Source organism: Lathamus discolor, chromosome W (genome assembly GCF_037157495.1).
Source record: "Lathamus discolor isolate bLatDis1 chromosome W, bLatDis1.hap1, whole genome shotgun sequence".
NCBI classification, from domain to species: domain Eukaryota; kingdom Metazoa; phylum Chordata; class Aves; order Psittaciformes; family Psittacidae; genus Lathamus; species Lathamus discolor.
The window spans coordinates 20,759,779-20,776,256 of NC_088908.1; the positions used below are offsets into that span (position 1 = coordinate 20,759,779).

Genomic DNA, 16,478 nt, shown 5'->3' on the forward strand with positions numbered 1-16,478 from the left:
ATCACTATGATAGCAATTAAAGGGTAATGATGATTTAGGTTTAGGACATATGTATTTTTCACTTCCTCCATAATATTTTCTCCAATTCAAGTTTCCACAGTTGGAATAATAGTCATTGTCAATAGCATCACAGGCATCAAAAGTCACCCATACAGGGTGACTTAGATTAGCTATGATTTGGCTTTTTGCTATCAGTCTTCCTTTTGCCAAGTTTGTTCTTATTTCTACCCAATATAGATAAGGGAGTTCTCTTGGATTGAAACAGACCGTTTTCGTTTCCCCTTCCTTACAAAGTCCATATTGAGTTTGGTTATGTATACAGTAGCCAATTATTGTTCCTTTACATTCATACAAGGTGGTATAGACCAGTGTTTGAGAGGTCACTCCCCCTCGTCTAGTTGTGGTAATGCATTTGCTACAGTCGTTGTTTTTCTCAGCCACGGCACTTGCCCATATGGGCCCAAGCAGAACCACCGCCAAAAGAGGTCCGGTCAGGATCATAGTGCTCAGTGGTCACAGCCCAAGGGGTTGCAGCCCTCGGCAGACCTTTCCAGCTGCAGCACCGATTCCTTCCGGTCTTGCCCTCTCTGGCTGGTTAAAGGTATATTTCCCGTTGGCTATTACAGATTTGACCCACAACAATTGTTCCAACAAGGAAGTAGTTTCACACTGAATGCAAAAGAACTGTAATTGATTCCTCAAAAATTGTTCTCCGTCTCCTCTACGAGTAATAATATATTTACTTTACCCTAACATACAAATTGCAGCATTTGCATATGGTACTAGCCCTTATCCTATGTTTTTTTTAGTCATACCTGCGTTTCTCAAATCATATTTACAGGAGTCAATATGAATTCCCTCAGTTACCTATTTAAGTCCTTTTGAAGGTCAGCTTGGTGTTTCCCAGTTCAGTCACGACTTTCCATTCTCTTATGGGTCCTCTCACTCGTGATGCATGTGTCCACCCTTTTTCAGCAGTTCTTATCACTGTCTCTGTAGTTAAAAGAACAAGAAATGGTCCTTCCCAACGAGGGGATAAACTTTCTTCTCTCCAGCTCTTTATTGGTACTTTGTCCCCTGGCTGAATTTTATGTATTGAAAATTCCAAGGGAGTGCTCTGAGCTAGCATTCCCTTGGCCCTAAGCTCTTGCATATTCTGATTTAAAGCAGTAATATAATGTTGAATAGTAACATCCTCCAGTTTGGGATGATCTATAGGTAATCCCTGGGTGTAGGGCATTCCATATAACATCTCAAAAGGTGAGATTCCAGTAACCGAATTTGGGATGGTCCTGATATTTAACAACGCCAGAGGAAGACATTTGATCCAGCTCATTTTAGTTTCAAGCATTAGTTTTGACAATTCATGTTTCAAGGTTTGGTTCATCCTTTCTACTCTTCCGGAGCTTTGGGGATGCCAAGGGGTGTGATATTCCCATTGGAATCCCAAAGCCATTATAATACTTTTAAGAATTTTAGAGGTAAAATGCGATCCTTGATCTGACTCTATTACCTCAATCATTCCGTACCGGGAAATGATATTTTCAAGCAATTGTTTCGCCACTACTTGATCCGTGGCTCTAGCAGTGGGTATTGCTTCAAACCACTTTGTTAATTGATCTACTATGACTAGAAGATATTTATATCGTCCTACCTTCGGTAGCTCGGGAAAATCAACCGTGAGAGAGGGAGAGAGGGAGGGAGGGATGGAAAGAAGGAAGGAGTGAAGGAAGGAAGGAAGGAAGGAGAGAGGGAGGGAGGGAAGGAAGGAAGGAAGGAAGGAGGTAGGAAGGGAGGGAGGGAGGAAGGGAGGAAGGATGAGAGGAAGGAAGGAGGAAGGAAGGAAGGAAGGATGGAAGGAAGGAGGGAGGGAGGGAAGGAATGAAGGGAGGAAGGGGGGGAGGGAGGGAAGGAATGAAGGGAGGAACCGAGGGAGGGAGGGAGGGCGGGCAGGCGGGTGAGAGGAAGGAAGGAAGGAAGGAAAGGAAAGGAGGGAGGGAGGAAGAAAGGAAGGAAGGAAGGGAGGAAGGGAGGGAGGGAGGAAGGGAGGAAGGATGGGAGGGAGGGAGGGAGGAAGTGAGGAAGGATGGGAGGAAGGAAGGAAGGAAGGATGGGAGGAAGGAAGGAAGGATGGGAGGAAGGAAGGGGGGAAGGGGGGAAGGAAGGAAGGAAGGAAGGAAGGAGAGAAGAAGTGAGGGAAGGGAGGGAGGGAGGAAGTGAGGAGGGAAGGAAGGAAGGAAGGAAGGAGGGAAGGAATGAAGGGAGGAATGGAGGAAGGGAGGGAGGGAGGGAGGGATGGGAGAGTGGGAGGGACGAAGGGAATGAAGGAGGGGAGGAAGGAAGTAAAGAAGGAGGAAGGAAGGAAGGAAGGAAGGACGGAAGGAAGGAAGGAAGGAAGGAAGGAAGGAAGGAAGGAAGGAAAGGAAAGGAGGGAGGGAGGGAGGGAGGAAGAAAGGAAGGAAGGAAGGGAGGAAGGGAGGGAGGGAGGAAGGGAGGAAGGAAGGAAGGAGGGAAGGAAGGACGGAAGGAAGGAGGGAAGGAGGGAGGGAGGGAGGAAGTGAGGAAGGATGGGAGGGAGGAAGGAAGGAAGGAAGGATGGGAGGAAGGAAGGAAGGAAGGAATGTTGTGCATATAAAGAATTTCCTGGGGAAGACAGTCTGCATTATTCCCGCTTCAGGTAAAGGCAAACCCATTCAGGGGATTGCTTTTGCTCAGGGACGTGAACGGACTTGGTGGTAATGCGGGAAGTTGGGGCAGTTCGATGTGTACCTCAAGGGGATTTGATTTTGGGGGAAAACAGCCAATGAACTCAACTGTATGTTGTTGCCTGCTATATAACACTTTTATAGCCCACCAACTTGATGTCTTCAGGTCACCAGCGACTGACCCTGACTTCCCTCCGATCATCACCCCAACAAAGAATGAACTTTGACAAAGCCATACGAGTTTGGCGGTGCTATCAGCAGGCAATAATCCAGTACTGCACACTGTTCCTCCTGCCCTGAAAGACTGTTACAAGAGATGGAGCCTGACATCATGGACTGGATGAATTCAGTGGCTTTATAGGGATTGGTCGATGAACTAAGGAATGATATCTCTCTCTGCGCGTGGGGCGGTATATCTATATATATGAGGCAAAAGCAGTGGTATGTTGAGAAATGTGGGATCTGAGCATGATGTTAATGGTATGGAATAAGGTGTGGATACTGTCCTGGGTTCAGCTCTAGCAGTCATTTTTTCTCCTTAGTAGCTGGTGCAGTGCTGTGGTTTTGACTTTCAGCCTGGGAAAAACACTGATAAGACCAATATTTTTAGTTGTTGCTAAGTAATGTTTACTTTGACCAAGAACTCCTTGTATAGAGAAATTTTTGATCTTTCAGTACTAGAGGTAATTGCCTCTGTCGTGGTTTAAACCCAGCCAGCCATAAATCACGCAGTCTCTCTCTCACCCCCCCATTCTTGCCCTCCCCCTGCTCCCAGAGGGATGGGGAGGAGAATCAAAAGAATGCAACTCCCACGGGTTGAGATAAGAACAGTTTAGTAACTAAGGTATAACACAAATCACTACTGCTACCACCAATAATCATAATGATAAAGGAAATAACAATGGAAGAGAATACAACACCTCACCACCTGCCGACCGATAACTCTCCCCACCCCTCCCAGCTGAGCACTGACTGATACGTAGTCCAACCCCGCAGTGCACTAGCCCTTCCATGTAACTCTCAGTTATATCCTGGGCATGACCTGCTGTGGTATGGAACACTTCTTTGGTCAGTTTGGGTCAGGTGCCCTGTCTCTGCTTCCTCCCAGCTTCCCCTCCTCCCTGGCAGAGCATGAGGCTCAGAAAGTCCTTGGCCAAGTCTAAACATTTGAGTAGTAACTAAAAACATCAGTGTTATCAGCACTGTTCCCAGGCCGAAAGTCAAAAACACAGTGCTGCACCAGCTACTAAGAAGGAGAAAAAAATGACTGCTACTGCTGAATTCAGGACAGTCCCACAGTGGGTAAGTCCACTAGAACCGGTTGTCTAGGGTAGTACAATGGATTCCTCAGGTTCTTATTCTCCTTGGTTCCGAGTAAGAGGGATTGAGGATTAGGGGAAAAATCTGTGAGTCTGGGGCAACTGTTTGCTCCCCATCGTCCAGTGACTTTAGTTACTGCATCAGATATTCTTTGCACCCATCTCAGGGTTTGTTTTAGGAGTCCTATGTTCTACAATACCATTTGCCTAGGGACAATATGGGGTATGGAAAATCCGTTGTATCTCTTCATCTCATGCCCATTCTTGGACCAGCCAGACAGTGAAGTGACTACTATTATCTGATTGGATAACTCTAGGTTTAGGAAAACAACTAAACCATGATTTCAGACTGTTCACTGTATATTCCCCTTTTGCTCATGGGACAGCTTCAGCTTGAGTTAGTCCAGAAATTACCTCAACTGCCACCAGTACATACCTCTTTCCTTCTGAGAGACAAAAAAGACCAATCTATTCTACTTGCCAAGTATCCCACAACCCCTTATTGTCCCTGAAGTGTAGGGGTTGGTCCTGTAGAGGGTTATATTCCCCTAATCATGTATGGCATAAGCCACATGCTGAGATATATAAGTGTTGCATAACTCCCTGGTCAGAGACCACCCCCTCTTTATAAAGGTCTTTACTTCTAGAATGATCTCGCTTAACATGTAAGCATTCTAACAGATGTTCCTATTTTCCCCCCTCCACTTCTGCCGCTAATGTGGCTAGACAGGTTAGCAAATCTACTTGATTGTTTGAAAGGTGAACAGGGTGATTTCCTGTTTGGTGTGCAGCTACCTGTCCTACTAGGAAAGATTTCTGTTTGGTGATGTTGAGGATTTCTTCCCACACCAGTACTCAATAAACTACCCACTGGTTTTGTTCCCAAAATGGGAGCCATTCAGTACATCCCCTGAATACAGCATATGAATCAGTGTAAATGAACATTGGTTCTTCGCTTTCTGCTTCTTGTTTTATCACATTCCAAACTGCTATCAACTCTCGGACCTGAGCACTTCCCTCCCTTTCTGTTACTATACAATCCCCCAAGTCAACATGCAGGGCTACTGCTCAGTATTTCCCTCTCTTTTAGAGGATGAGTCAGTGAACCATGCATTCTTTAGTTAGGATTCAAATGGAGAAGCAGGTTTTATAACAGAAAGAAGAGGCTCCTGATTTGGGTGATCAGAGGCTGGATCCTGTATTTGAACCATCTTAGGTGTTCCCTCCTCTATCATCTGGTGTGTATGGCAGTAGTGGTCTAACTGTGCATGCCACTTCCTTACTGTTTCTCGTTTTGCACCCCCACAGGAGGTGGGGTTCCAGCTAATATCAGTTTCAAGACCTTAAAGGGTCCTCTTAAAATAACTGATTGCTGTTGCATAACTTTTTCAGCTTCTTTTAAAGCTAGGCAGGCTAACTACAAAGAGGCCTTTCTCCCAGGCAGAATATCACTTCTCTGCATCTTTAAAAATGCATGAGTAAAATCCTATGGGATGAGTCGGACCTTCAGGCTGTGAGAGCCTGGAAATTGAGCTTGTCTCAAACACCGTTTAAACCGAGCTTGTCTCAAATACCATTTACATTTGACTATGGGAGACCTTGCAAGAGTTATTGTAAATGAAGCAAACAACAAGGACATTAGCTTTCAATACTGCATAGGCAGGATCATTCTGATCCCCTTGTTTGAAGCTGATAAGCCTCCACAGGACTGTGAAAAATCCTGACTCAAAGCATAGGGCACAATATGAGGGACAATGACCGCCCAGAGGACCCTCGCAGGACCCTGACTTTGGAACTGCGCATGTGTTCACTGAAACACATGTATCATTATCATAGTAACACCTCTCTGTGCTTCACATGCAAATTATGGATAACACCCCAAAGAACATGAACATAAAAGGGCAGGGCTCAGGTCAGAGGGTGGGATCCTACCACTGGCAATACCCTGGGTGAAGAGGACCAAGGAGAAGTCACTGGATCCACAGGTGGTGACTATCTGCTTGCAATTCCTCTTATCTCTCCCCCTCTTCTCTCACTATCTCCCTCCCTGCATTGATCTCTCCAGTAATAAACACTTGAGTTTGTTAAAGAGATGTTTCAGCATCTGGCCTCATTTATGCCTTAATTCCAACTAGACAACAAATATATTGACTCTGACGAGGTCTGAGTCACAAATGTCTTCTGACCAGGTCAAAACATAAAACTGGCGTCATGGACAGGATTCACCTTAAGGTAGAGAGTGCTGAAACCACAATATCAATCCTCTAATGATGTAAGTAAAAATAGAATCTGAGACTGCTCTGAACAACCCTTTGGTGCTGTTAAAATGTTTGGAACAGTTTGACTCACGTCCCTCTCCCCCAGGACTGTCTTGGGCACGGGACAATTGGGTTAAACCCCAGAATTTAGTAGATCATGTAACTTGTCTATGGTCAGGAAATAAGTTGTGCCCCAAAAAGGGGAAGTCAATCGTATGCTCTGTGTAAGGTGCAGCCCTCACAGCTACCATAGAACAACAGAAGCACAAGAAATTGAAAGAATTAGAGATAATCCAGTCCTTGCAAGAGTTAAAGCCCTCCAAGAGCAATTGGAAGAGGAGTGGCTATGATCTTCCAGGCTAAAAGATTGGGAAAATCTCAAGAAGTTGATGATAAGAGGTCAATTGAGTTCCTTTATCCCCAAAATTATTTAAAAGCTGCCAAAGAGAGAATGGAAAAGTTGGAGGTGGCACCCCTCAGATCCCTGATTAAAAATGAATATATATATGACAGGGATTATGAAAACACTCCCCAAACTATTACTAAAGAAGTACCATATGCTGCCACAGAATTGGCCAAAATTTGAGAGGAGTATAGCTGCGCACAAAAGGAAACCGAAACAGAGTATGTATGGAGGGTCTCTCTTACAGGGGGTGACTGCATACTTTTCTTCAGAAAATAAGGCTGAGGGGTATTGGGGCCTAGGAGTATTTTTAACAACAGGAAATCAGCGGGTTCCATGGCCATTAATTCAGCATTGGGGGGGGGGGGGGGGGCTCAGTGCCTTGGATAGAGGAGACCCAGTAGCAATTGTGGGTAATTTGGATCAACTTACTGAGAGTGTGTAGAAGGCTGTGTGCATCCAGATGATTTACAATTGAGAACTCAAACCACATCAGGGATCCCCCACATCTATGCCAGTGGACCCTGACAGAATGACCCCACTGATCAGAGGCCTTCCTGACTCATTGAAGCCCATAGGTATACAACTACAGCATGCTTTAGGCCTGTTGGTGCTCTGGAGGAAACACATCCCAGATATTTTATTATTGCTTGCCCCTTATATGACCTAATTCAGAAGTGGGCAGCATGGGAATGGACCCCTGTCCATGAAAAGGCCCTTAAACTGTTAATTTTTGAAGCTAGTATGCATCAGGCTTTAGGGCCTATACATCCCACTGATCTACTTCAAATAGAATGGGGTTTTGGTATTCATGGCCTGTCAGTACGTATGTGGCAATGAGGACTTGAAGGCCCCACACGTCCCATTACGTTTCACTCTCGAAGTATTAAAGACGCAAAGAAAAAGTACTCAGCATGGAAAAACGGTCTTTTTGTAGTTAACTTTGCCCTACAAGAAGCCGAAAAGACAATACAGTACCAACCCATAATTCCACAAGGCCTCTTTAAGATGCTAAACCCCATTCTAGCAGGGACACACACACACACACACACACACACTTGGAGTAGCCCAAAGGGAAGCAGTCAGGAAATGGTATGCACAGATAGACCATTATTGTCATAGGAATCAGGTTACAGAAGGAGCCCCTAAGAAACTACAAACTCAAGATTGGTCAGCCAGTCAGTCTGTAGAGGAGACCCCTCCTTCTCACATTAAAACAGCCCCGCCTTATCAGACTAATTTAGGAAATGCATGGTTTACAGATGCATCTGCTAAGTGGGAGGGAAAGGTATGGAAATACCTAGCAGTTGCTTTGCATGGCAATTCAAGAGACCAGATAATGATGCAGGGAGAAGGCAGTGAGCAGGTGGGAGAATTAGTAGCAGTTTGGAGTGTATTTGTCAAAGAAAAGGATTTGGAAGAAAGTGTATCTACACTGACTCTTATGTTGTGTTTAAGGAATGCACTGAATGGCTCCCCTTTTGGGAACAGAATCAGTGGGAGGTCAACTGAGTGCCCATATGGCAACAAGAAAAGTGGGAAGAAATCTTAACTATCACTAAACAAAAGTGTTTCTTAGTAGGATGGGTTGCAGCACACCAGGGGGAAAATGACCCAGCTCACCTTTGAAATAATCAGGCAGATTCACTCGGCAGGATCTCAGACCTGACAGCCAAACAGGAAGGGGAGAATTTGGAACAGCTGTTAGAATGGCTGCATGCAAAATATGGGATCTTCTAAAGGAAGCCGTGAGCTGATGATGGCCAGTAACTCGAGAAATGTGTGCCATGAGAATCTCAGCCTGTGGAGAATGCTGCACCAGACTTGAAAGACATCCCCTGCAAGATCCCCTGCTTTGTTTGCAAGATGGAAAAGGTTTGTGGGATGCCTGGCAAATTGATTATATAGGACCTTTCAAAAATTCAGAGGGAAAACAATATGTATTGATAGATATGGAAATCATATCAGGATTAGTATGTGCAGAAGCATTTGCATGAGTCACTGCTCAAAATACAGTAGAAGGATTACAACTCTGATTTATTACTTTTCCCAAACCTAAAATCATTCAGTCTGATAATGGTACCCATTTTACGGCAACTATCCTGAAAGAATGGGCCACGTAACAAGGCATAGAATGGGTATACCATGCCCCCTATTACCCCCAAACAAATGGGATAGTAGAAAGAACAAATGGATTACTAAAGCGCTTTCTCAAACCTCACCAAGCAGGTTGGGCCAGTCAGCGGTGGAATGCTGTCAAACTTGTTAATGGGGTGAATGGGTGCCCAAGAGTTTCTGCCTTTTGTCCTGTGCCTTCCTCTATAACACCTAAAAAGAAGGGACATGATCCCCCTAGAACCCCCTCACATTACCCAGGGCAGCCTGTGTTAGTGGAACTCCTCATGGTAGGACAAGTGCCCTTAGATATGCTTGGGTGGCTACAGATGCCCATGGAAAAGAGCACAAGATTAACACAGGATGGATAATTCCCTCTTTTTAGCTATTTTCTGACAGGTAAAAGGAAGACTCACAGAAACTGACCACGGACGATCTATATTAGTCTTAGGAGTGTTGTGTCTGGTTATTTGTGCTTGCTACTTGTGCATATGCAGATATGTTTGCTGTGGGGAGCAGATAGCCTCTCGCCCCCAATGACCCAAAACAATGGTAACAAAAACCTCACATGGAAACTAATCCAAGCGTTTCTTTGGTTATGGAATCGAACAGACCAAGGATTTTGCATAGCTTTACCCCCTTCTGCTGAGCAGGGCCTAAGGTATTTTTAACACCAATAACAAATTATAATGATTTTATTAAAAATGTTACATCTGCATCCTGGCCCTATGTGCTTTCCCCCCCAAGGTGGATAACAAAAGGTGGATACGTTCTTCAGCGGAATGATGTCCACCTCCTCACTGAGGGATATGAAGAAAGGGTCCAAAGACCCATAAATTCAACGATTGCCCTTAACATTAATGATACCTTTTCAGGGTATTACAACTCAAGTGATAAAGATATTTGGAGTCGCTGGAGTTGCAATGCCTCATATCCAAATATGAATTATACATTTACAAAACAGGTAATCGGAAACTCTAAGGCTATTGCATTTACAAATGTCTCACTAATTCCAGGGTGTTATGAAATTATACAGGCAAACAGTTATGCAGTTCTCCTGCACATATTTTCCTTTTGATCCCATATTTTCTGTCATCAGGCAACCAGATTATTATGAGGCAGAATTTACATTCAATGTTACGCTGTTGCAAATTATTTTAAGGAGACTGCTAGAAAATATTTAAAATTGGAAAAAAAATATTTAAAAATTGGAAATTTAAAAATTGGAAATTTAAAAATTGGAAAAAAATATTTAAAATTGGAAACTGAGGCAGAACAACAACAATTGGCTTTGATTTTTTATGGGACAATTAGCACCCAATATAAAAAGAAAACTCCAAAAATTAAAGGGAGAAGATTCTAGAAATTGAAATAAAATGCTTGAAGTACCATGGAAAGTTTATAGCAATTGAAAAAAATAAAAAAAAAAAAGGGGTAGAGAGAGCAGACTAATAGCTCTTTTAACAGGAATGCAGTAAAGGGAAGAGGACAAGCCAGAGGAATAGGAGGTTTTAGAAACTTTGGTAACCAAGAACCTAATGCACCTCTAGGGATAGATCAATGTACACATTGCAGGGAGGAGGGACATAGGAAAAAAGACTGCCCTAGACTAAAGGCAAGCCAGGTAGAAACTGCAAGGATAATGACCCTAGACGACTGAAGAGGGGAACCCAGCTGAACCTCTAGTTATAATTAAGCTAGGAAGTGATAAGGTTGAATTTTTAGTAGATACAGGTACAACATATTCTGTTTTGAACACTTGCAAAGGGAAATTAGGAAATAAATTGTCCAGTATAATTGGAGCGACTGGGAAGCAAGAAAATAGGCCATTCCTTCAACCCTTAGATTTGAAATTTGGAACTAAAGTAATTACACATGAATGTTTCTATGTACCAGACTGTCCGATATCTTTGTCGAGGCGAGATCTATTGCCCAAATTAAGTGTGCAAATAGTGTTTGAGAAAGGAGAGATTCTTTTAAAAATACCAGAATCAAAGACAGGGGAAATATTGATGAGAAAGTTAAGGAACAAATACCACAGGAGGTAGATCAGGCTGTTATACCTGTAATCTGAAATACAAAAATACCTGGTAAGTCAAAGACAGCACGACCTGTAAAAAAAGAGTTGAAAGAACAGGCAAAACCAGTGAGGATCAAGCAATATCCAATCAAGCCAGAGCTTAGACAAGGAATTAAAAAATTGTTTGATAAATTCATAAAGTTTGGGATTCTTGAAGGGTATGAGTCAGAATATAATACTCCAATTTTACCAGTAAGAAAACCTTCAGGTGAATATAGGATTTAAGGGCTATAAATCAAATAGTTAAAGACATATACCCTGCAGTTGAAAATATATATACACTTTGAACAGCATTGAGAGAGGATCATCAGTGCTTTCCAGTGCTTGATTTAAAGGATGTTTTCTTTTGTATACCCCTGGAGGAGGGAGCTGAAAATTATTTGCTTTTGAGTGGGAAAATCCACAAACAGGATGAAAAACATGGACAAGATTGCCACAAGGATTCAAAAATAGTCCAATGAGCTTTGATAACCAGTTGGTGAATGAGCTGGAAAAGTGAAAACAAAGAGATACAGAACCTAAACCTGGACATCTGCTTCTACAATACGTGGATGACATCTTGATTGCTACAGAAGAGGCACTAACCTTTATTAAGGTAATAGACCTTTTAAACTTTCTTGGACTAAATGAGCAAAAAGCATCTAGAAATAAGGCTCAGATAGCAAGCCAAACTGTAATCTATCTGGGCTTTGGGTCCAGAACATCAAAAGGCCTTTCTGGACTTAAACCAGGCATGTTTAAGTAAATGACTGCACCAGCATTGGGACTTCCAGACCTAACCAAAGACTTTAAGTTATTTGTTCATGAAAGACAACATCTTGCACTCAGGGTGCTGACTCAGAAAATAGGAAGCTGGAAAAGACTGATTGGGTATTTCTCCAAGCAACTAGACATTGTAAGTAGAGGATGGCCCACTTGTCTCCAGGCAGTTGCTGCTACAATGATGCTAATACAAGAAGCTTGAAAACTAACTTTGGGGAGGACAATAACAGTATATGTACCACACATGGTAAATACTGTTTTAGAACAAAAGGGGGGTCATTGGTTATCCCCTAGTGGAATGATGAAATACCAAGTGATTTTAACAGAATGAGATGGTGGTAGTTTGAAAACAACTAGCCTGATTAACCCTGTATCACGGTTTAAGCCCAGATGGTAACTCAGAAACACGCAGCTGCTCGCTCACTCCCCCTCTTCTTCCTCCCCCCACTCTCAAAGGGATGGGGAGGAGAATCAAAACAATGTAACTCCCATGGGTTGAGATAAGAACAGTCCAGTAACTAAGGTATAATACAAAACTACTGCTGCTACCACCAATAATAATAATGATAAGGGAAATAATGGAAAGAATACAATTGCTCACCACCCACTGACCAATACCCAGCCTGACCCAAGCAGCAATCTGGGCCTTCCGGGTAACTCCCCCCAGTTTATATACTGACCATGACGTGCTGTGGTGTGGAATAACCCTTTGGCTAGTTTGGGTCAGGTGTCTTGTCTCTGCTTCCTCCCAGCTTCCCCTCCTCCCTGGCAGAGTATGAGACTCAGAAAGTCCTTGGTCAGAGTAAACATTACTGAGCAACAATTAAAAACATTGGTGTTATCAGCGCTGTTCCCAGGCTGAAAGTCAAAACCACAGCACTGCGCCAGCTACTAAGAAAGAGAAAAATGACTGCTACTGCTGAACCCAGGACACCCTGCAGTCTTTTTGAACTCCATGCAGGAAGAAGGATAGCTAGAACATTACTGTTTGGTGACCACTGAACATGTCTGTTCCAGTTGAGAAGACTTAAAGGATAGACCACTGGATGATCTTCATTGGGAATTTTACAGGGATGGTAGCAGTTTTGTGGAGGATGGAATTCGATATGCAGGATATGCAGTGACTACTGAGAATTCAGTTATAGAAGCAAATTCTTTACCTTGCACTACTTCAACTCAAAAGGCAGTACTGATAGCCCTGATGACAGCATTAGAACTGAGTGAAGGAAAGAAAGTGAATATTTGGACTGATTCAAAATATGCCTTTGGTGTGGTACATGTTCATGGATTCCTGTGAAAGGAAAGGAGATTATTATCCTCCCAGGGAACAAGCATTAAATACAAAGAATAAATCTTTAAATTAATACAAGCAGTCCAGAAACTGATTCAGGTGGCAATCATGCACTCTAAAGCATACCAGTCAGGAAAAAACAAAAGAAATTATAGGAAACAAATTGGCAGACAGAATAGCTAGGAGGAATGCAAAAAGAGATGCTTTCCAAATGGCATTAATCCGTACTAAAACCATAGCTCTACCAAGAGAAAACCCTAAATATTCAGAGGAAGACAAGAAATTAGGGAAGTTGCTAAATGCAAAAAGAATCTAGGCAGATGGTGGGTGACATCACAAGGTCAAATAGTAATCCCACCATTTATAATGAGGGAAATAATACAGACAAACATAAGGAATGTCATTGGGAGCAGAAGCATTAGTGACATTTTTAAAGAGACGCAGTAAAACTGCTAGAAATAGTTAAAATGACAACTGTAAAATATGAAATATGTTTGAAAAACAATTCAGTTGTAAAGCAAAAGGTTCAAATGGGAATACTGAAATCAGGAATGGAACCAGGAGATTATTGGCAAATAGATTTTTCCGAACTACCTCGGCAAAATGGGTATTGGTACATTTTGGTAGAGGTTGACACTTTTATAGGATGGCCAGAAGCCTTTCCCTATAGGACCAGTCTAGCAAAAGAAGTCATTAATTGGCTATTGCAGGTGCTTATCCCAAGATTTGGGGTGCCTATTGGAATATCTTCAGATAGAGGTCCACATTTTATTGCAGAAGTGGTATAGGGTGTTAGTAAAATGTTGGTAATTACTTGGGACTTACATACACCTTGGAGGCCACAATCCAGTGGAAAAGTTGAAAGAATTAATCAAACATTGAAAAGACAGGTTAGTAAAATGTCAGGAAACTAATTTGAAATGGACTCAGGCACTCCCATCGACCCTCTTGCGAATTCAGGTTCAACCTAAAAGTGGAACTTTAATTAGTCCTTATGAGTTGTTATATGGAAAGCTGTATGAATCTCCAGAGTTAAATTTGAATGTACATGTAAAAAGAAAACAAAATGTATATAACTATCTACTTTCCCTAGTAAAAACTTTAACTGCGCTTCAGAGTGGGGTTGTTTGGAACAGGCCTCTGTCTTTGGAGAACCCATTACATAATTTCCAAACGGGAGATTATGTCTACATGAAGACATGGACTTCTGAACCTCTTCAAGAATGCTAGAAAGGACCTTTTTAAGTACTGTTGACTACCTTCATCGCCATCAAGAGAGCTGAATCAGAAGCATAGATACACTACACTAGGGTGAAGAAAGCCCCATCATTGTGCAAAATTGTTAACAGGGATTATAAAACCTCCAAATTGACTATGAAATATGTCTAATTTTGATCTGGGGAGAATGGATATTGATTTAGATGTTAATGGAAGCCAATTTTGTGGTAAAACCTGAACCAGATGGAGAATTAGTAGAACATGGAAATCTATTGAAATTAGAATGTAATTCTACTCAAATTCCAGACCTTAATCCTGATAAGACGGCAAGTGAACTGAAAAAAAAAAAAAAAAGAAAAGAAATAAAAGGCAAATAGAAACAGACCAATTGATCTATCTCTCAGGAAAATCCCAGGATGAAAATTTGATGTTAGGATTAATCGAAGAGTTAGCTAATTTGCAAAAAAGTGTCACAAATTACTGCTTGTTTACCAATTCCAAGAGCAGTAGGTGATTCACTACCATGGGAAATTTAACTATGAATCTGACAATTTTAAGGAAAAATGAAACTATACATTGTGAACAAAAAACCTGTGGTTGAATGGCACCATTCGGAAATTCGGAAAAAATGGAAAACTGCAGGTAGTAGGGCTGACTGTGAAAAATTGTTAAATTATGTTTTTACTAAAATTGGGAAACTTAAAAATATGGGGTGGTGTTCTTATGATGAGCAAAGAAAGAAAAATGTAAGCTAAATGATCATGAAATGGGAATGCAATGAGACAAGTCAGATACAAAAGAGAGAAGCAAATTGGGACTCTGGAATATGGCCATTTTATCTTTATTTCAATCCATGGCTAAAGCACCTTGGTGTTTTATTTGGGATGTAGTGACTTTTGCAACCTTCCCAATAGAAATAGTTCATCACAAGAAAAGGAAAGATTAGTGTCCTGGTGGAAGTGTGAGAAAATGTATAATTGTAATACCCCTGATACGGTGATCCAAACTATTCTTCCTTTAGCTGCTGCTTTAAAATATGGATGTTTATACAGAGGCCTTAGGAATGACCTCAAATTGACTGAGACATACATACCCAGAAGAGGAACAATATTTAGTTGCAAAAGATCTGGGATGTGAGAATGAAGACCTTAGGCCCACTATAGGAGAGGATCTGGTTCGAGACCATAGAATCATAGTTAGGGTTGGAAAGGACCTCAAGATCATCTAGTTCCAACCCCCCTGCCATAGGCAGGGACACCTCACACTAAACCATCCCACCCAAGGCTTCATCCAACTTGGCCTTGAACACTGCCAGGGATGGAGCACTCACAACCCCCCTGGGCAACCCATTCCAGTGCCTCACCACCCTAACAGGAAAGAATTTCCTCCTTATATCCAATCTAAACTTCCCCTGTTTAAGTTTTAACCCGTTACCCCTTGTCCTGTCACTACAGTCCCTGACAAAGAGTCCCTCCCCAGCATCTCTATAGGCCCCCTTCAGGTACTGGAAGGCTGCTATGAGGTCTCCATGCAGCCTTCTCTTCTCCAGGCTGAACAGCCCCAACTTCCTCAGCCTGTCTTCATACGGGAGGTGCTCCAGTCCCCTGATCATCCTCGTGGCCCTCCTCTGGACTTGTTCCAACAGTTCCATGTCCTTTTTATGTTGAGGACACCAGAACTGCACACAATACTCCATCTTAAGAACCTGAACGTACATAAGTCCATTGGACCTGATGAAATCCATTCATGAGTCCTGAAGGAGCTGGCGAACGAAGTTACTAAGACACTGTCCATCATTTTTGAAAAATCATGACAGTCAGGTAAAGTTCCCGATGACTGGAAAAAAGGTAATATAACCCCCATTTTCAAGAAGGGGAAAATGGATGACACAGGGAACTACAGACCAGTCAGTCTCACCTCTGTGCCTGGCAAAATCTTGGAGCACATTCTCCTGCAAGGCATTCTAAGGCACATGAAAAACAACAAGGTGCTTGGTGACAGCCAGCATGGCTTCTCTAAGGGGAAATCCTGCCTGACCAATCTGGTGGCCTTCTATGATGGGGCTACAGAACTGATGGATAGGGGTAGAGCAGCTGATGTCATCTACCTGGACTTGTGCAAAACATTGGACACTGTCCCACATGACATCCTTATCTCTAAATTGGAGAGACCTCAATTTGATAGATGGACCACTCAGTGGATAAAAAATGGTCTGGATGGCCGCACACAAAGAGCTGTGGTCAATGTCTCAATGTCCAGCTGGAGACCAGTAATGAGTGGTGTCCCTCAGGGATCGGTGTTGGGACCGGTCTTGTTCAAAATCTTTG

The 16,478-nt window shown here is 42.6% G+C and overlaps 1 pseudogene; it reads right to left on the reverse strand.

The window, feature by feature from the left end:
• Positions 1 to 16,478, reverse strand: part of LOC136004437 (methenyltetrahydrofolate synthase domain-containing protein-like) — a 77,458-nt pseudogene that overhangs the window by 44,812 nt on the left and 16,168 nt on the right.